This window comes from Rutidosis leptorrhynchoides, chromosome 10 (assembly GCF_046630445.1).
Source record: "Rutidosis leptorrhynchoides isolate AG116_Rl617_1_P2 chromosome 10, CSIRO_AGI_Rlap_v1, whole genome shotgun sequence".
Classification (NCBI taxonomy): Eukaryota; Viridiplantae; Streptophyta; class Magnoliopsida; order Asterales; family Asteraceae; genus Rutidosis; species Rutidosis leptorrhynchoides.
The window spans coordinates 214,884,667-214,907,965 of NC_092342.1; positions in this window are offsets into that span (position 1 = coordinate 214,884,667).

The window sequence follows — 23,299 nt, forward strand, 5'->3', positions numbered from 1 at the left end:
ATATACACTCCAATGATCAGCTCTTAGCAGCCCATGTGAGTCAACTAACACATGTGGGAACCATCATTTGGCAACTAGCATGAAATATCTCATAAAATTACAAAAATATGAGTAATCATTCATGACTTATTTACATGAAAACAAAATTACATATCCTTTATATCTAATCCATACACCAACGACCAAAAACACCTAAAACACTTTCATTCTTCAATTTTCTTCATCTAATTGATCTCTCTCAAGTTCTATCTTCATGTTCTAAGTGTTCTTCATAAATTTCAAAAGTTCTAGTTTCATAAAATCAAGAATACTTCCAAGATTGCAAGTTTACTTCCAAGTTTTCTAAATCCATTCCAAGTAATCATCCAAGATCAAGAAACCTTTGTTACTTACAGTAGGTTATCTTTCTAATACAAGGTAATAATCATATTCAAACTTTAATTCAATTTCTATAACTATAACAATCTTATTTCGAGTGGAAATCTTACTTGAAATTGTTTTCGTGTCATGATTCTGCTTCATGAACTTTCAAGCCATCCAAGGATCCTTTGAAGCTAGATCTATTTTTTTCATTTCCAGTAGGTTTATCCAAGGAACTTGAGGTAGTAATGATGTTCATAACATCATTCGATTCATACATATAAAGCTATCTTATTCGAAGGTTTAAACTTGTAATCACTAGAACATAGTTTAGTTAATTCTAAACTTGTTCGCAAATAAAAGTTAATCCTTCTAACTTGACATTTAAAATCAACTAAACACATGTTCTATATCTATATGATATGCTAACTTAATGATTTAAAACCTGGAAACACGAAAAATACCGTAAAATCGGATTTACGCCGTCGTAGTAACACCGCTGGCTGTTTTGGGTTAGTTAATTAAAAACTATGATAAACTTTGATTTAAAAGTTGTTATTCTGGGAAAATGATTTTTATTATGAACATGAAACTATATCCAAAAATTATGGTTAAATTCAAAGTGGAAGTATGTTTTCTAAAATGGTCATCTAGACGTCGTTCTTTCGACTAAAATGACTACCTTTACAAAAACGACTTTTAACTTATTTTTCCGACTATAAACCTATACTTTTTCTGTTTAGATTCATAAAATAGAGTTCAAAATGAAACCATAGCAATTTGATTCACTCAAAACGGATTTAAAATGAAGAAGTTATGGGTAAAACAAGATTGGATAATTTTTCTCATTTTAGCTACGTGAAAATTGGCAACAAATCTATTCCAACCATGACTTAATCAACTTGTATTGTATATTATGTAATCTTGAGATACCATAGAAACGTATACAATGTTTCGACCTATCATGTCGACACATCTATATATATTTCGGAACAACCATAGACACTCTATATGTGAATGTTGGAGTTAGCTATACAGGGTTGAGGTTGATTCCAAAATATATATAGTTTGAGTTGTGATCAATACTTAAAACATCAAAATATATTAAAAGTGTTGTAAATATATTTTGAACATACTTTGATATATATGTATATATTGTTATAGGTTCGTGAATCAACCAGTGGCCAAGTCTTACTTCCCGACGAAGTAAAAATCTGTGAAAGTGAGTTATATACCTACTTTTAAAATCTAATATTTTTGGGATGAGAATACATGCAGGTTTTATAAATGATTTACAAAATAGACACAAGTACGTGAAACTACATTCTATGGTTGAATTATCGAAATCGAATATGCCCCTTTTTATTAAGTCTGGTAATCTAAGAATTAGGGAACAGACACCCTAATTGACGCGAATCCTAAAGATAGATCTATTGGGCCTAACAAACCCCATCCAAAGTACTGGATGAATTAGTACTTCAAAATTTATATCATATCCGAAGGGTGTCCCGGAATGATGGGGATATTCTTATATATACATCTTGTTAATGTCGGTTACCAGGTGTTCACCATATGAATGATTTTTATCTCTATGTATGGGATGTGTATTGAAATATGAAATCTTATGGTCTATTGTTACGATTTGATATATATATAGGTTAAACCTATAACTCACCAACATTTTTGTTGACGTTTAAAGCATGTTTATTCTCAGGTAAATACTAAGAGCTTCCGCTGTTGCATACTGAAATAAGGACAAGATTTGGAGTCCATGTTTGTATGATATTGTGTAAAAACTGCATTTAAGAAACTGATTTAGATGTAACATATTGGTATTGTAAACCATTATGTAATGGTCGTGTGTAAACATGATATTTTAGATTATCATTATTTGATAATCTACGTAAAGCTTTTTAAACCTTTATTTATGAAATAAAGGTTATGGTTTGTTTTAAAAATGGATGCAGTCTTTGAAAAACGTCTCATATAGAGGTCAAAACCTCGCAACGAAATCAATTAATATGGAACGTTTTTAATCAATAAGAACGGGACATTTCATTGTTGAGGTAGCTCCAGTTGGTAAGCTACTGGTCCGACACGTTCTATAATCTTGAATGGTCCAATGTACCTTTGATTTAGTTTCCCCCGTTTACCAAATCGAACAACGCCTTTCCAAGGTGAAACCTTAAGCATGACCATTTCTCCAATTTCAAACTCTATATCTTTTCTTTTACTGTCTGCGTAGCTCTTTTGTCGACTCTGGGCGGTTTTCAATCTTTGTTGAATTTGGATGATTTTCTCGGTAGTTTCTTGTATTATCTCCGGACCCGTAATCTATCTATCCCCCACTTCACTCAAATAAATCAGAGACCTGCACTTTCTACCATAAAGTGCTTCAAACGGTGCCATCTCAATGCTTGAATGGTAGCTGTTGTTGTAGGAAAATTCTGCTAATGGTAGATGTCGATCCCAACTGTTTCCGAAATCAATAACACAAGCTCGTATCATGTCTTCAAGAGTTTTTATCGTCCTTTTGCTCTGCCCATCAGTTTATGGATGATAGGCAGTACTCATGTCTAGACAAGTTCCCAATGCTTGCTGTAATGTCTGCCAGAATCTTGAAATAAATCTGCCATCCCTATCAGAGATAATAGAGATTGGTATTCCATGTCTGGAGACGACTTCCTTCAAATACAGTCGTGCTAACTTCTCCATCTTGTCATCTTCTCTTATTGGCAGGAAGTGTACTGACTTGGTGAGACGATCAACTATTACCCAAATAGTATCATAACCACTTGCAGTCCTTGGCAATTTAGTAATGAAATCCATGGTAATGTTTTCCCATTTCCATTCCGAGATTTCAGGTTGTTGTAGTAGACCTGATGGTTTCTGATGTTTAACTTTGACCTTAGAACACGTCAAACATTCTCCTACATATTTAGCAATATTGGCTTTCATACCTGGCCACCAAAAATATTTCTTAAGATCCTTGTACATCTTCCCCGTTCCAGGATGTATTGAGTATCTGGTTTTATAAGCTTCTCTAAGTACCATTTCTCTCATATCTCCAAATTTTGGTACCCAAATTCTTTCAGCCCTATACCGGGTTCCGTCTTCCCGAATATTAAGATGCTTCTCCGATCCTTTGGGTATTTCATCCTTTAAATTTCCCTCTTTTAAAACTCCTTGTTGCGCCTCCTTTATTTGAGTAGTAAGGTTAGTGTGAATCATTATATTCATACATTTTACTCGAATGGGTTCTCTGTCCTTTCTGCTCAAGGCGTCGGCTACCACATTTGCCTTCCCCGGGTGGTAACGATTCTCAAAGTCGTAATCGTTCAATAATTCAATCCACCTACGCTGCCTCATATTCAGTTGTTTCTGATTAAATATGTGTTGAAGAGTTTTGTGGTCGGTATATATAATACTTTTGACCCCATATAAGTAGTGCCTCTAAGTCTTTAATGCAAAAACAACCGCGCCTAATTCCAAATCATGCGTCGTATAATTTTGCTCGTGAATCTTCAATTGTCTAGACGCATAAGCAATCACCTTCGTCCGTTGCATTAATACACAACCGAGACCTTGCTTTGATGCGTCACAATAAATCACAAAATCATCATTCCCTTCAGGCAATGACAATATAGGTGCCGTAGTTAGCTTTTTCTTCAATAATTGAAACGCCTTCTCTTGTTCATCCTTCCATTCAAATTTCTTCCCTTTATGCATTAATGCAGTCAAGGATTTTGCTATTTTGGAGAAATCTTGGATGAATCTTCTGTAGTAACCAGCCAATCCTAAAAATTGACGTATATGCTTCGGAGTTTTTGGGGTTTCCCACTTTTCAACGGTTTCGATCTTTGCCGGGTCTACCTGGATACCTTCTTTATTCACTATGTGACCGACGAATTGAACTTCTTCCAACCAAAATGCACACTTTGAAAACTTAGCATACATTTTTTCTTTCCTCAATACTTCTAGCACTTTTCTCAAATGTTCTTCGTGCTCTTGATCATTCTTTGAGTAAATAAGTATGTCATCGATGAAAACAATGAAAAACTTGTCAAGATATGGCCCACACACTCGGTTCATAAGGTCCATGAACACAGCTGGTGTGTTAGTCAATCCAAACGGCATAACCATAAACTCGTAATGACCATAACGCGTCCTAAAAGCAGTTTTTGGAATATCATCCTCCTTTACTCGCATTTGATGATATCCAGAACGTAAATCGATCTTCGAATAAACCGACGAGCCTTGTAGTTGATCAAATAACTCATCAATTCTCGGCAGTGGATAACGGTTTTTGATGGTAAGTTTGTTCAACTCTCTGTAGTCAATACACAACCTAAATGTACCATCCTTCTTCTTGACAAACAAAACAGGAGCTCCCCATGGTGATATGCTTGGTCGAATGAAACCACGTTCTAATAGTTCTTGCAGTTGGCTTTGTAGTTCTTTCATCTTGCTGGGTGCGAGTCTATAAGGAGCACGAGCTATTAGTGCAGCTCCTGGTACAAGATCTATTTGAAATTCAACAGATCGATGTGGAGGTAGTCCCGGTAATTCTTTCGGAAATACATCGGGAAATTCTTTTGCGGCGGGAACATCATTGATGCTCTTTTCTTTAGTTTGTACTTTCTCGACGTGTGCTAGAACAGCATAGCAACCTTTTCTTATTAGTTTTTGTGCCTTCAAATTACTAATAAGATGTAGCTTCATGTTTCCCTTTTCTCCGTACACCATTAAGGGTTCTCCTTCTTCTCGTACAATGCGAATTGCATTTTTATAACATACGATCTCTGCTTTCACCTTCTTCAGCCAGTCCATGCCAACTATTACATCAAAACTCCCTAACTCTACTGGTATCAAATCAATCTTAAATATTTCACTACCCAGTTTAATTTCTCAATTCCGGCATATATTATCTGCTGAAATTAATTTACCGTTTGCTAATTCGAGTAAAAATTTACTATCCAACGGCGTCAATGGACAACTTAATTTAGCACAAAAATCTCTACTCATATAGATTCTATCCGCACCCGAATCAAATAAAACGTAAGCAGATTTATTGTCAATAAGGAACGTACCCGTAACAAGCTCCGGGTCTTCCTGTGCCTCTGCTGCATTAATATTGAAAACTCTTCCGCGGCCTTGTCCATTCATGTTCTCCTGCTTCGGGCAATTTCTAATAATGTGACCCGGTTTTCCACATTTATAACAAACTACATTGGCATAACTTGCTCCGACACTACTTGCTCCGCCATTACTCGTTCCGACACCATTTGTTCCTTTCATTCTGTTAACCCCTGGTCCGTAGACCTCACACTTCGCCGCGCTATGACCATTTCTTTTACACTTGTTGCAAAATTTGGTGCAGAACCCCGAGTGATACTTTTCACACCTTTGGCATAGCTGCTTCTGATTGTTGTTGTTGTTGTAGTTGTTATTGTTGTTGGGATGATTGTTATAGTTGCTGTTGTTGTTATTGTTATTGTTGTTGTTGTTGTTGTTGTTGGGCCGTTTGTTGTAGTTGCGATTGATGTTGCGATTGTTGGGATAATTGTTGCGATTATTATTGTAATTGCTGTTGTTGTTGTATTGGTGATTCTTATCACCGTTTTCCTCCCACTTTCTTTTGACTTGCTTCACATTGGCCTCTTCAGCCGTCTGTTCTTTAATTCTTTTCTCAATCTGGTTCACTAGTTTGTGAGCCATTCTACATGCCTTTTGTATGGAGGCGGGCTCGTGTGAACTTATATCTTCTTGGATTCTTTCCGTTAATCCTTTCACAAACGCGTCGATCTTCTCTTCCACATCTTCGAACGCTCCCGGACACAATAGGCACAATTCTGTGAATCGTCTTTCGTACTTGGTAATATCAAATCCTTGGGTTCGTAACCCTCTAAGTTCTGTCTTGAGCTTATTGACCTCGGTTCTGGGACGGTACTTCTCGTTCATCAAGTGCTTGAATGCTGACCACGGTAGTGCGTACACATCATCTTGTCCCACTTGCTCTAGATAGGTATTCCACCATGTTAATGCAGAACCTATGAAGGTATGTGTAGCGTACTTCACTTTGTCCTCTTCAGTACACTTACTTATGGCAAACACCGATTCGACCTTCTCGGTCCACCGTTTCAATCCGATCGGTCCTTCGGTTTCATCAAATTCCAAAGGTTTGCAGGCAGTGAATTCTTTGTAGGTGCATCCTACACGATTTCCTGTACTGCTAGATCCAAGGTTATTGTTGGTATGTAGCGCAGCCTGTACTGCGGCTATGTTTGAAGCTACAAAAGTACGGAATTCCTCTTCATTCATATTCACGGTGTGTCGAGTAGTCGGTGCCATTTCCTTCAAAATAGTCAAATGGAACAAGTTAATCATACAGAATATTAAGAGTAGTTAATAGTATTTCATAGCATAATATGAACTCATTTATAAAAGCTTTTTCTTCATATTAGCATTTTATAAGTTTAAATTCGGGTAGTACCTACCCATTAAGTTCATACTTAGTAGCAAATATACAATTCAACTACTACAATTCTATATGAAAAACTGATTATAATAATATTTCGCGTTCAAACTTTTATACAATATTTTACAAACTTACAATACCGCTTATTTTACATAAAGCATGAAATATAGCACACAATAACTTTGATACAAGATAGTTGTGAAGATAATTCTAGCTAGTACACAAGTCGTTCAGCAAAGGCAATAAAGACACGTAATTCATACGTCCAGAAACAAGTCATGCATTATGGTTTTACTAGGACTACTTCCCATCCTTGGTCTTGTGGAACATAACCATTATAGCCGTTGATAAGACAGCGTGTTGTAACGTCGTCAAAGGGACGAGGGTTACGTAATGACCAACAGTCTCGTAATAACCTAAAAACCTCATTTCTTACCCCAATTACCGACTCCGTTGTAGTGACCCGAACTTTTTCATGTTTATATATATTAATTGAGATTGATATTTACATGATTAAATGTTTCCAACATGTTAAGCAATCAAACTTGTTAAGACTTGATTAATTGAAATATGTTTCATATAGACAATTGACCACCCAAGTTGACCAGCGATTCACGAACGTTAAAACTTGTAAAAATGACATGACGATATATATATGGATATACATATGGTTAACATGAGATTATGATAAGTAAGTATCTCCATAAGTATATTAACAATGAGTTATATACATATAAACAAGACTACTAACTTAAGGATTTCGAAACGAGACATATATGTAACGATTATCGTTGTAACGACATTTAAATGTATATATATCATATTAAGATATATTAATATATCATAATATCATGATAATATAATAATTTAACATCTCATTAGATATAATAAACAATGGGTTAACAACATTAATTGAGATCGTTAACTTAAAGGTTTCAAAACAACACTTACATGTAACGACTAACGATGATTTAACGACTCAGTTAAAATGTATATACATGTAGTGTATTTAGATGTATTAAAATACTTTTGGAAGACTTCAAGACATATATCAAAACACTCATACTTAACGAAAATGGTTACAGTTACTTTCCCATTCTTTTCTTTCATCAAGAATTCTAGTCGTATTCTTACCCGTATTATACACAGCTTCAAAACGTACTTACTATGGGTATATACCAATAGGAACTAGCATGGGATTCCACTCTTGATTATGTCATGTATGACTAATCAATTTTAACTTCTACCATGAGCTAGTCAACTAACTAGAACTCCTTTTAACCCCACTCACCACTCACCAATTACCACTCATCATTCACTCCATTTCACTTCCAATTCTCTTTCTAATTCTCTCTCAACACACACACACTATTATGAACGTATTTTTCCAGTAGTTAATCATCATCTTCATCAAAAATCACTTCAAGAATCAAGCTATAATCATCATAGGAAGAACACTTCAAGAACACTTCAAAAATCCCTTCAAGTTTACTAATTTACTTCCAAGCTTTCTAATCCATTCCAAGTAATCATCTAAGATCAAGAAACCTTTTTTATATACAGTAGGTTATCTTTCTTATTCAAGGTAATATTCATATTCAAATTTTGATTCAATTTCTATAACTATAAACTATCTTAATTCGAGTAAAAATCTTACTTGAACTTGTTTTTGTGTCATGATCCTACTTCAAGAACTTTCAAGCCATCCAAGATCCTTTGAAGCTAGATCATTTCTTGTCACTTCCAGTAGGTTTACCTACTAAACTTGAGGTAGTAATGATGTTCATAACATCATTCGATTCATATATATAAAACTATGTTATTCGAAGGTTTAAACTCGTAATCACTAGAACATAATTTAGTTAATTCTAAACTTGTTCGCAAACAAAAGTTAATCCTTCTAACTTGACTTTTAAAATTAACTAAACACATGTTCTATATCTATATGATATGCTAACTTAGTGATTTAAAACCTGGAAACACGAAAAATACCGTAAAACCGGATTTACGCCGTCGTAGTAACACCGCGGGCTGTTTTGGGTTAGTTAATTAAAAACTATGATAAACTTTGATTTAAAAGTTGTTATTCTGAGAAAATGATTTTTATTATGAACATGAAACTATATCCAAAAATTATGGTTAAACTCAAAGTGGAAGTATGTTTTCTAAAATGGTCATCTTGACGTCGTTCTTTCGACTGAAATGACTACCTTTACAAAAACGACTTGTAACTTATTTTTCCGACCATAAACCTATACTTTTTCTGTTTAGATTCATAAAATAGAGTTCAATATGAAACCATAGCAATTTGATTCACTCAAAACGGATTTAAAATGAAGAAGTTATGGGTAAAACAAGATTGGATAATTTTCCTCATTTTAGCTACGTTAAAATTGGTAACAAATCTATTCCAACCATAACTTAATCAACTTGTATTGTATATTATGTAATCTTGAGATACCATAGACACGTATACAATGTTTCGACCTATCATGTCGACACATCTATATATATTTCGGAACAACCATAGACACTCTATATGTGAATGTTGGAGTTAGCTATACAGGGTTGAGGTTGATTCCAAAATATATATAGTTTGAGTTGTGATCAATACTGAGATATGTATACACTGGGTCGTGGATTGATTCAAGATAATATTTATCGATTTATTTCTGTACATCTAACTGTGGACAACTAGTTGTAGGTTACTAACGAGGACAGCTGACTTAATAAACTTAAAACATCAAAATATATTAAAAGTGTTGTAAATATATTTTGAACATACTTTAATATATATTTATATATTGTTATAGGTTCGTGAATCAACAGTGGCCAAGTCTTACTTCTCGACGAAGTAAAAATCTGTGAAAGTGAGTTATAGTCCCACTTTTAAAATCTAATATTTTTGGGATGAGAATACATGCAGGTTTTATAAATGATTTACAAAATAGACACAAGTACGTGAAACTACATTCTATGGTTGAATTATCGAAATCGAATATGTTCCTTTTTATTAAGTCTGGTAATCTAAGAATTAGGGAACAGACACCCTAATTGACGCGAATCCTAAAGATAGATCTATTGGGCCTAACAAACCCCATCCAAAGTACCGGATGCTTTAGTACTTTGAAATTTATATCATATCCGAAGGGTGTCCCGGAATGATGGGGATATTCTTATATATGCATCTTGTTAATGTCGGTTACCAGGTGTTCACCATATGAATGATTTTTATCTCTATGTATGGGATGTGTATTGAAATATGAAATCTTGTGGTCTATTATTATGATTTGATATATATAGGTTAAACCTATAACTCACCAACATTTTTGTTGACGTTTTAAGCATGTTTATTCTCAGGTGATTATTAAGAGCTTCCGCTGTCGCATACTTAAATAAGGACGAGATTTGGAGTCCATGCTTGTATGATATTGTGTAAAAACTGCATTCAAGAAACTTATTTTGTTGTAACATATTTGTATTGTAAACCATTATGTAATGGTCGTGTGTAAACAGGATATTTTATATTATCATTATTTGATAATCTACGTAAAGCTTTTTAAACCTTTATTGATGAAATAAAGGTTATGGTTTATTTTAAAAATGAATGCAGTCTTTGAAAAACGTCTCATATAGAGGTCAAAACCTCGCAACGAAATCAATTAATATGGAACGTTTTTAATCAATAAGAACGGGACATTTCAGTTGGTATCCGAGCGTTGGTCTTAGAGAACCAGAATTTTGCATTAGTGTGTCTTATCGAGTTTGTTAGGATGCATTAGTGAGTCTAGACTTCGGCCGTTTTTACTTGAAAAGTGATTGCTTAACAAATTTTGTTGGAAACTATATATTTTTAACATGTGAATATTATGTGATATATTAATCTCTTAACGCGTTTGATATTATGTGATAGATGTCTACCTCTAGAACAAGTCCCATTGACTCACCTAATAATAATGAAGAGTCAAATGTAAATTGGAATGATTCGTGGACTGATTCACAAGTTCCCGAAGAGGAACCAGAAGAAGAGTCAGAACCGGAAGAAGAATCGGAACCGGAAGAAGAATCGGAACCGGATGAAGAAATAGAACCGGTGGGGGAAATAATAAAATGGTTAAGTAAAAGAAAATCCTAAACCAACCGACCAAGGTTAATTATGGTCAATGGTGTTTCCGCCAAGGAAGCAAAATATTGGGAGGATTACCAATTCTCCGATGAATCGGATTCCGACGATAATTCCGATGATGTTATAGAAATTACCCCAACTGAATTTAAAAAGGCAAAAGAAAATAATAAGGGAAAGGGCATAAAAATAGAGAAATCTAATTCCAACCCCAATGAACTTTACATGTATCGTCAACCCCCGAAGTCCTTAAGTTGTAACAATGACCCGGGAACCTCTAAACCACCAGGTTTTTCTAAACCAATGTGGAAAACAACGGCTCGTATTAGGGGAACATCATATATCCCTAGAAACTTGGCAAAACGAACCAAAAGCGAAGAAGAAGAAACAAGCGAGTCGGAATAAGATAGTTGTATTCGTGTGGTGTAATATATGTGATATAGTGTGCTTATGCTTTATGATATATGTAAAAATTGCTTGTATTAATAAGTATTTTTTTTATGAATCTAACTCTTGTCTATTTTACAGTATAAAAACACAAAATGGATAGACAACCCAATATTTTAAGAGACCTACCCGGAGACATGATTGATGAAATCTTGTCTAGAGTCGGTCAGAATTCTTCGGCACAACTATTTAAGGCGAGATCAGTTTGTAAGACATTCGAAGAACGTTCCAAGAATGCCTTGGTTTATAAAAGGCTTTCGTTCGAAAGATGGGGGATATCACATTGGGAAATCCATAAGTTACGATGTGTTTACTTTGACGCATATATTGCGGGGAACCCAAATGCTATTTTACGCAATGGGTTAAGAAATTATTTTGACTCAATATATCCGAATATTGGACTTCATGATTTAGAAAAAGCGGCTAACATGCAACATAAAGAAGCATGTTATGCTTACGGATTAGTAATGTTCGCTTCTCACCAAAGTGAGAACAAGAACATCGGCCTACAACTATTAAACAAAACGTTCCCACAAGTGACGGAGTCGGTAATTGGGGTAAGAAATGAGGTTTTTAGATTGTTACGGGACTGTTGGACGTTACGTAACCCTCGTCCCTTTGACGACGTTACAACACGCTGTCTTATCAACGGCCATAACGGTTATGTTCCACAAGACCAAGGATGGGAAGTAGTCCTAGTAAAACCAGAATGCATGACTTGTTTCTGGACATATGAATTACGTGTCTTTATTGCCTTTGCTGAACGACTTGTGTACTAGCTAGAATTATCTTCACAACCATCTTGTATCAAATTTATTGTGTGCTATATTTCATGCTATATGTAAAATAAGCGGTATTGTAAGTTTGTAAAATATTGTGTAAAAGTTTGAACGCGAAATATTATTATAATCAGTTTTTCATATAGAATTGTAGTAGTTGAATTGTATATTAGCTACTAAGTATGAACTTAACGGGTAGGTACTACCCGAATTTAAACTTATAAAACGCTAATATGAAGAAAAAGCTTTTATAAATGAGTTCATATTATGCTACGAAATACTATTAACTACTCTTAATATTCTGTATGATTAACTTGTTCCATTTGACTATTTTGAAGGAAATGACACCGACTACTCGACACACCGTGAATATGAATGAAGAGGAATTCCGTACTTTTCTAGCTTCAAACATAGTCGCAGTACAGGCTGCGCTACATACAAACAATAACCTTGGATCTAGCAGTACAGGAAATCGTGTAGGATGCACCTACAAAGAATTCACTGCCTGCAAACCTTTGGAATTTGATGGAACCGAAGGACCGATCGGATTGAAACGGTGGACCGAGAAGGTCGAATCGGTGTTTGCCATAAGTAAGTGTACTGAAGAGGACAAAGTGAAGTACGCTACGTATACCTTCACAGGTTCTGCGTTAACATGGTGGAATACCTATCTAGAGCAAGTGGGACAAGACGATGCGTACGCACTACCGTGGTCAGCATTCAAGCACTTGATGAACGAGAAGTATCGTCCCAGAACCGAGGTCAATAAGCTCAAGACAGAACTTAGAGGGTTACGAACCCAAGGATTTGATATTACCACGTACGAAAGACGATTCACAGAATTGTGCCTATTGTGTCCGGGAGCATTAGAAGATGAGGAAGAGAAGATGACAAGATGGAGAAGTTAGCACGACTGTATTTGAAGGAATTCGTCTCCAGACATGGAATACCAATCTCTATTATCTCTAATAGGGAAGGCAGATTTATTTCAAGATTCTGGCAGACATTACAGCAAGCATTAGGAACTCGTCTAGACATGAGTACTGTCTATCATCCACAAACTGATGGGCAGAGCGAAAGGATGATACAAACACTTGAAGACATGCTACGAGCATGTGTTATTGATTTCGGAAACAGTTGGGATCGACATCTACCGTTAGCAGAATTTTCCTACAACAACAGCTACCATTCAAGCATTGAGATGGCGCCGTTTGAAGCACTTTATGGTAGAAAGTACAGGTCTCCGATTTGTTGGAGTGAAGTGGGGGATAGACAGATTACGGGTCCAGAGATTATACAAGAAACTACCGAGAAGATCATCCAAATTCAACAACGGTTGAAAACCGCCCAAAGTCGACAAAAGAGCTACGCTGACATTAAAAGAAAAGATAATTTGAAATTGGAGAGATGGTCATGCTTAAAGTTGCACCTTGGAAAGGCGTTGTTCGATTTGGTAAACGAGGGAAATTAAATCCAAGGTATATTAGACCATTCAAGATTATTGATCGTGTCGGACCAGTAGCTTACCGACTTGAGTTACCTCAACAACTCGTGGCTGTACATAACACTTTCCACGTCTCGAATTTGAAGAAATGTTTTGCTAAAGAAGATCTCACTATTCCGTTAGATGAAATCCAAATCAATGAAAAACTCCAATTCATCGAAGAACCCGTCGAAATAATGGATCGTGAGGTTAAAAGACTTAAGCAAAACAAGATACCAATTGTTAAGGTTCGATGGAATGCTCGTAGAGGACCTGAGTTCACCTGGGAGCATGAAGATCAGATGAAGAAGAAATACCCACATCTATTTCCAGAAGATTCGTCAACACCTTCAACAGCTTAAAATTTCGGGACGAAATTTATTTAACGGGCAGGTACTGTAGTGACCCGAACTTTTACATGTTTATATATATTAATTGAGATTGATATTTACATGATTAAATGTTTCCAACATGTTAAGCAATCAAACTTGTTAAGACTTGATTAATTGAAAGATGTTTCATATTGACAATTGACCACCCAAGTTGACCGGCGATTCACGAACGTTAAAACTTGTAAAAACGACATGACGATATATATATATGGATATACATATGGTTAACATGAGATTATGATAAGTAAGTATCTCCATAAGTATATTAACAATGAGTTATATACATATAAACAAGACTACTAACTTAAGGATTTCGAAACGAGACATATATGTAACGATTATCGTTGTAACGACATTTAAATGTATATATATCATATTAAGATATATTAATATATCATAATATCATGATAATATAATAATTTAACATCTCATTAGATATAATAAACAATGGGTTAACAACATTAATTGAGATCGTTAACTTAAAGGTTTCAAAACAACACTTACATGTAACGACTAACGATGACTTAACGACTCAGTTAAAATGTATATACATGTAGTGTATTTAGATGTATTAAAATACTTTTGGAAGACTTTAAGACATATATCAAAACACTCATACTTAACGAAAATGGTTACAGTTACTTTCCCATTCTTTTCTTTCATCAAGAATTCTAGTCGTATTCTTACCCGTATTATACACAGCTTCAAAACGTACTTACTATGGGTATATACCAATAGGAACTAGCATGGGATTCCACTCTTGATTATGTCATGTATGACTAATCAATTTTAACTTCTACCATGAGCTAGTCAACTAACTAGAACTCCTTTTAACCCCACTCACCACTCACCAATTACCACTCATCATTCACTCCATTTCACTTCCAATTCTCTTTCTAATTCTCTCTCAACACACACACACTATTATGAACGTATTTTTCCAGTATTTAATCATCATCTTCATCAAAAATCACTTCAAGAATCAAGGTATAATCATCATAGGAAGAACACTTCAAGAACACTTCAAAAATCCCTTCAAGTTTACTAATTTACTTCCAAGCTTTCTAATCCATTCCAAGTAATCATCTAAGATCAAGAAACCTTTGTTATATACAGTAGGTTATCTTTCTTATTCAAGTTAATATTCATATTCAAACTTTGATTCAATTTCTATAACTATAAACTATCTTAATTCGAGTAAAAATCTTACTTGAACTTGTTTTTGTGTCATGATCCTACTTCAAGAACTTTCAAGTCATCCAAGATCCTTTGAAGCTAGATCATTTCTTGTCACTTCCAGTAGGTTTACCTACTAAACTTGAGGTAGTAATGATGTTCATAACATCATTCGATTCATATATATAAAACTATCTTATTCGAAGGTTTAAACTCGTAATCACTAGAATATAATTTAGTTAATTCTAAACTTGTTCGCAAACAAACGTTAATCCTTCTAAATTGACTTTTCAAATTAACTAAACACATGTTCTATATCTATATGATATGCTAACTTAGTGATTTAAAACCTGGAAACACGAAAAACACCGTAAAACCGGATTTACGCCGTCGTAGTAACACCGCGGGCTGTTTTGGGTTAGTTAATTAAAAACTATGATAAACTTTGATTTAAAAGTTGTTATTCTGAGAAAATGATTTTTATTATGAACATGAAACTATATCCAAAAATTATGGTTAAACTCAAAGTGGAAGTATGTTTTCTAAAATGGTCATCTAGACGTCGTTCTTTCGACTGAAATGACTACCTTTACAAAAACGACTTGTAACTTATTTTTCCGAAGATAAACCTATACTTTTTCTGTTTAGATTCATAAAATAGAGTTCAATATGAAACCATAGCAATTTGATTCACTCAAAACGGATTTAAAATGAAGAAGTTATGGGTAAAACAAGATTGGATAATTTTTTCTCATTTTAGCTACGTGAAAATTGGTAACAAATCTATTCCAACCATAACTTAATCAACTTGTATTGTATATTATGTAATCTTGAGATACCATAGACACGTATACAATGTTTCGACCTATCATGTCGACACATCTATATATATTTCGGAACAACCATAGACACTCTATATGTGAATGTTGGAGTTAGCTATACAGGGTTGAGGTTGATTCCAAAATATATATAGTTTGAGTTGTGATCAATACTAAGATACGTATACACTGGGTCGTGGATTGATTCAAGATAATATTTATCGATTTATTTCTGTACATCTAACTGTGGACAACTAGTTGTAGGTTACTAACGAGGACAGCTGACTTACTAAACTTAAAACATCAAAATATATTAAAAGTGTTGTAAATATATTTTGAACATACTTTAATATATATGTATATATTGTTATAGGTTCGTGAATCAACAGTGGCCAAGTCTTACTTCTCGACGAAGTAAAAATCTGTGAAAGTGAGTTATAGTCCCACTTTTAAAATCTAATATTTTTGGGATGAGAATACATGCAGGTTTTATAAATGATTTACAAAATAGACACAAGTACGTGAAACTACATTCTATGGTTGAATTATCGAAATCGAATATGCTCCTTTTTATTAAGTCTGGTAATCTAAGAATTAGGGAACAGACACCCTAATTGACGCGAATCCTAAAGATAGATCTATTGGGCCTAACAAACCCCATCCAAAGTACCGGATGCTTTAGTACTTCGAAATTTAAATCATATCCGAAGGGTGTCCCGGAATGATGGGGATATTCTTATATATGCATCTTGTTAATGTCGATTACCAGGTGTTCACCATATGAATGATTTTTATCTCTATGTATGGGATGTGTATTGAAATATGAAATCTTGTGGTCTATTATTTTGATTTGATATATATAGGTTAAACCTATAACTCACCAACATTTTTGTTGACGTTTTAAGCATGTTTATTCTCAGGTGATTATTAAGAGCTTCCGCTGTCGCATACTTAAATAAGGACGAGATTTGGAGTCCATGCTTGTATGATATTGTGTAAAAATTGCATTCAAGAAACTTATTTTGTTGTAACATATTTGTATTGTAAACCATTATGTAATGGTCGTGTGTAAACAGGATATTTTATATTATCATTATTTGATAATCTACGTAAAGCTTTTTAAACCTTTATTGATGAAATAAAGGTTATGGTTTATTTTAAAAATGAATGCAGTCTTTGAAAAACGTCTCATATAGAGGTCAAAACCTCGCAACGAAATCAATTAATATGGAACGTTTTTAATCAATAAGAACGGGACATTTCATCCGTCACTTGTGGGAACGTTTTGTTTAATAGTTGTAGCCCGATGTTCTTTTTCTCACTTTGGTGAGAAGCGAACATTACTAACCCGTAAGCATAGCATGCTTCTTTATGTTGCATGTTAGCCGCTTTTTCTAAATCATGAAGTCCTATATTCGGATACATTGAGTCAAAATAATTTCTTAACCCGTTGCGTAAAATAGCATTTAGGTTCCCCGCAATATATGCGTCAAAGTAAACACATCGTAACTTATGGGTTTCCCAATGTGATATCCCCCATCTTTCAAACGAAAGTCTCTTATAAACCAAGACATTCTTGGAACGTTCTTTGAATGTCTTACAAACTGATTTCGCCGTAAATAGTTGTGCCAAAGAATTCTGATCGACTCTAGACAAGATTTCATCAATCATGTCTCCGGGTAGGTCTCTTAAAATATTGGGTTGTCTATCCATTTTGTGTTTTTATACTGTAAAATAGACAAGAGTTAGATTCATAAAAAAAAATACTTATTAATACAAGCAATTTTTACATATATCATAAAGCATAAGCACACTATATTACATATATTACACCACACGAATACAACTATCTTATTCCGACTCGCTCGTTTCTTCTTCTTCGGTTTTGGTTCGTTTTGCCAAGTTTCTAGGGATATATGATGTTCCCCTAATACGAGCTGTCATTTTCCACAATGGTTTAGAAAAACCTGGTAGTTTAGAGGTTCCCGGGTCATTGTTACAACTTAAGGGCTTCGGGGGTTGACGATACATATAAAGTTCATCGGGGTTGGAATTAGATTTCTCTATTTTTATGTCCTTTCCCTTATTATTTTCTTTTGCCTTTTTAAATTCAGTTGGGGTTCTATAACATCATCGGAATTCTCGTCGGAACCCGATTCATCGGAGAATTGGTAATCCTCCCAATATTTTGCTTCCTTGGCGGAAACACCATTGACCATAATTAACCTTGGTCGGTTGGTTGAGGATTTTCTTTTACTTAACCGTTTTATTATTTCCCTCACCAGTTCTATTTCCTCCTCCGGTTCCTCCTCTTCCGGTTCTGATTCTTCTTCCGGTTCTTCTTCGGGAACTTGTGAATCAGTCCAATATATATTCGACTCTTCATTATTATTAGGTGAGTCAATGGGATTTGTGCTAGAGGTAGACATCTATCACACAATATCAAACATGTTAAGAGATTAATATATCACATAATATATACATGTTAATAATATATAGTTTCCAACAAAAATGTTAAGCAATCATTTTTAAAGAAAACATGATCGAAGTCCATGAAGCGACCCGTCCCAATCCATAGGAACAAATACAACAACATATGATTACATCGCGAGGTACTTGACCTCTAAATGATACATTTTACAAACATTGCATTCGTTTTTATAAGAAAACCTTTCATTACATCAAAAATTGACAGGTATGCATACCATTTCATAATATCCAAACTATAAATGACCTAATCTGTCATTTACTTAATAATAATCTCTAAAGAACTTCAATGACTCGAATGCAATGTCTTTTGAAATATGTCATGAATGACTCCCAATAATATCTTTAAAATGAGCTAATGCACAGCGGAAGATTTCTTTCAAACCTAAGAATAAATATGCTTTAAAGTGTCAACCAAAAGGTTGGTGAGTTCATTAGTTTAACATAAATAATCATTTCCATCATTTTAATAGACCACAAGATTTCATATTTCAATTTCTCATAAACATACGTCCCATGCATAGAGAGAAAAATATCATTCATATGGATTGAACACCTGGTAACCGACATTAACAAGATGCATATATAAGAATATCCCCATCATTCCGGGATCCTCCATCAGACATGATATAAATTTCGAAGTACTAAAGCATCCGGTACTTTGGATGGGGTTCGTTAGTCCCATAGATCTATCTTTAGGATTCGCGTCAATTAGGGTGTCTGTTCCCTAATTCTTAGATTACCAGACTTAATAAAAAGAGGCATATTCGATTTCGATAATTCAACCATATAATGTAGTTTCGATTACTTGTGTCTATTTCGTAAAACAGTTATAAAAATTTCGCATGTATTCTCAGCCCAAAAATATAAAGGGTAAAAACGCAAATGAAACTCACCATACTGTATTTCGTAGTAAAAATACATATAACATCATTGAACAAGTGTAAGGTTGGCCTCGGATTCACGAACCTATATTAATTATATATATTTATACGTTGGTCAATATCTGTTTAACAATTTAGGTCAAGTCGTAGTGTACCACAATCCTAATGCTCGAGATTATCATGCAAACGCTAGCAAAGGTCGTATAATTCGAAAATGATTTTTAGAATCTATACATGTTTAATATATACTTTTATATATTTTAAGTAATAAAATTTATAAAGTTCACTTAATGTCATAAAAATATAGTGGCATGTATTGTTAATGTAATTATATCACGTATGATAAAAATATTAATTATTTTAATAATAATAATAATAATAATAATAATAATAATAATAATAATAATAATAATAATAATAATAATAATAATAATAATAATAACGATAATATCGATAGTAACAATAATAAAAATAACAATTTTTAATAATAAGACTTTTTTTTATAGATAACGATAATAATAATAATAATAAGATAAAAATTAGAACGGCGATAACAACGACGATAATAATAATCATTTTTAATAAAAATACAAAAATTCAATTGACTATAACTTCTAATCCGTTCATCGAAACCATTCGATATCTAAATGAAAAGTTCTTAATTTTTCGCTAGCTTTCCAACGACATGCATATCTTATACCTTATTTCGACCTCATATGTAACTAGCTCAGGAGTCAACATAATCTATCTAATGGCAATATCAAAAGTACAAGCATGCACAATCCTATATACTCGAGCACTAGTCAGGGATACACTATTAATATGTAAAAATTAATTTACGAGTACTCACGTATCAATATTGAGGTTCAATATTGTAGGAAAGGTATGTAGACGCAACAGAGATGATAAACACTAGATTAACCTCTCGAGCATACCCTCGAACATTACCCATCACCTCCATAGCTATAACCCATAATTTCCTTAGCTCTATCCCACTCGAAAAAACTTATTTTGAAATTACGCGGGCAGGACCTCGTCATAGTATTTTATGTATAATACTAGTATTATTACTCCTAACAATACTAATACTAATAATAATAAGATTAATAATCTTAATAATAATAATAATAATTTAAATAAAAAAATAATATACGGAGTATGTAATTTAGATAGAAAGATATAGATTAGATAGGAAGATAAAGATTATATGTGTGTGTGTTATATCCTCTAAAGTTTAATGCGTTTTATAGAAATCTGACCACTCCATCCCTCATATTTCTCCGTGATTTGTGGTTTTCAACTTTTACATCACATATGAATAAAAAAAATAAAAAATAAAAATAAATAAATAAAAATAAAAAAAACGTGGAATGTGTCCCGTGATTTGTGGCTAAAGTTCACATTATATATGAAATAGAAAGAAAAAAAAAACGTGTAATGTTTTGCATAGTTTATATAATATTTAATATAATATAATATTTTATTTATATAATTACTTATATATTATATTATATTATATTTATGTTCGTGGTAAAAATGTAATTTTTACTCAAATGACTCGTACGTTGTCACTCGACTCATGTACCACTTTCGGTTTTTCGAGCGCACTTTCGTACGTTTAGAAAACTAGCCTTTTACGTTACACGACGTGTAACTTTATTAATAATTAGACTTAAATTAGTGGAAAACTAACCCACATAAAATGTAACTTAATCTTTTGAGTATTTTGGTCATTTACTTCTATGAATCAAAGTCTCGTTAGTTATCAAAGCATATTTGATAGTATTTGTTTAAATCAAAACGTTTTTACCTCAAAGTTAATATTATATTTTATCATTTTGTAAAAATATATAAGTATATAAATATTCATTTAGAAATATAAATTTATATATATTATAATTATTTATTGAATAATAATACATTTAGTTTTTCAAATACTAGACACACTTCAAAGTATAATTTAAGATCGTCTATATAACTGAAAATATTATATCATATGATGTTTATGCTTTTAAGAATATATTTCCTTTATGCGCAAACGTTTGTTTTAATATACTTAGGCTTTCTAAATAATATATCTTGAAATCAATTGAATCGAATGACAAGTGTTACTATCGTTTACTTAACTAATTTGAAATAATAATATATATTAAATATACATAACCACGTTGTAGACACACGTTGCACATTATTTATATACTTAGTTTTACAATTACCATTTCGACCTATGTATATATTCAATTTACGTTATTTAAACAAAACCTTTTTAAATAACAAATTCTATCCTATCGAGAAACGTCTTCGTCTAATAAAGTTAAGTCACCTAATGCATAAGTCATAATGGTTCCCAGTTTCTAGATTAAAGTTCGTAAGGTTAAGCCTCAAGGATAATCAAACGTATATAATTATTTTAATGTAACGTATCGGATGGGTTTATCTAGTCGACGAACCTTATCTCAATTATTTCTTCTATATGATCAATCATTATGAAAGTTAAATAATTAACTTAATAATAACACGAGGAAATTATTGTAAGATACGTATTAGAGATCAAACAGAAATTTCCACTAACTTTTGTCCAACTCTCGTTACGTGACACCTTGTTCTTACTTGTAAATTACTTTACCATTTATTCCGAATACCGTTAAAAAGGAAAGGTTTCCTAGATCAAAGTGGACCTCATAACAGAGACTCGTAATCATAATTCAATGTATATGATAATTCAACCACTTGATATTATCTTTTAATCTCGTTGATAAACTTACATCAAACAGATACGTTCATGTAAAGTATTATTCATTCAATACCTTGATAGCATTTCCAAGTTCATAAAATAGATCTCATAGCTTATATTCATATCAACTAATCCGTTCAATGTTTTATTAATATATACCTCAATTTAATAATCACGCAATTGTATAAGTATACATAATTGTTCGTGAATCTTTAGGCATGGTCAAAGGGTATTTGATTACATGACATAGTTTCAAAGCTTTCGAGACTCAACATTACAGATTTTTCTTATCGTGTCGGATACATATAAAGATTAAAGTTTAAATTTAATCAGAAATTTCCGGGTCATCTCAGTACCTACCCGTTAAAAGAAATTTCGTCCCGAAATTTGATCGAGGTCGTCATGGCTAACTATAAAAATGTTTTCATGACGAATATGAGGTGATAATAGAATTTTATCATCATTGAGTAATATAGATGAAACAATTTGATTATACGAAGAGTATAAGTGAAGTTTTCACAAAAAGATTGGAATGAGAAATAGAGTTTCGCCTTAACTTTTGACGTGGTATTGGTTGAATTCCGGAATTTAAGGGATTTAAAGGAAATATTTGAAATTTAAAAGATTTGTTTCTTCGGCGAATAAGGAAATAAAATTTTTTTCTAATTAAATGCGGAGATCTATCTTGATTTCACTATCAAATCTTTCACTATAAATTAACTTATTCCATTTTGTTACTTTCACCATTCCTATACTCAATTCCTAAATTCCAAAAGATTATGAAAATGCTTAATCCAGTTCTAATCCTTGTCCTTATCCTTACTATCGCAACAATTATTCTCCTTTTCTAACTTCCACCAGAGGAATCTGCTTACTTCTACTTTGCCCTTGGGGTTATAGTACTTATAATTCTCTCGTGTCTTTATGTTGCAATAAATATTGATATACACGGTTTGTAATTTATGTGTTGTTATCGAGTTTTATATCTTCCCTTACAATTCGATGTTTCTGCTTCTGTATCTATAATCATTGTCATCCACAGTTAATGCTCTCTTCTATTTGCTGCGATTTATACTCCAATTTCTAGTTTGGAGTTTCATTCTTTCGTTTCCTCTTCTTGTGATCAAGCATCGCTTGT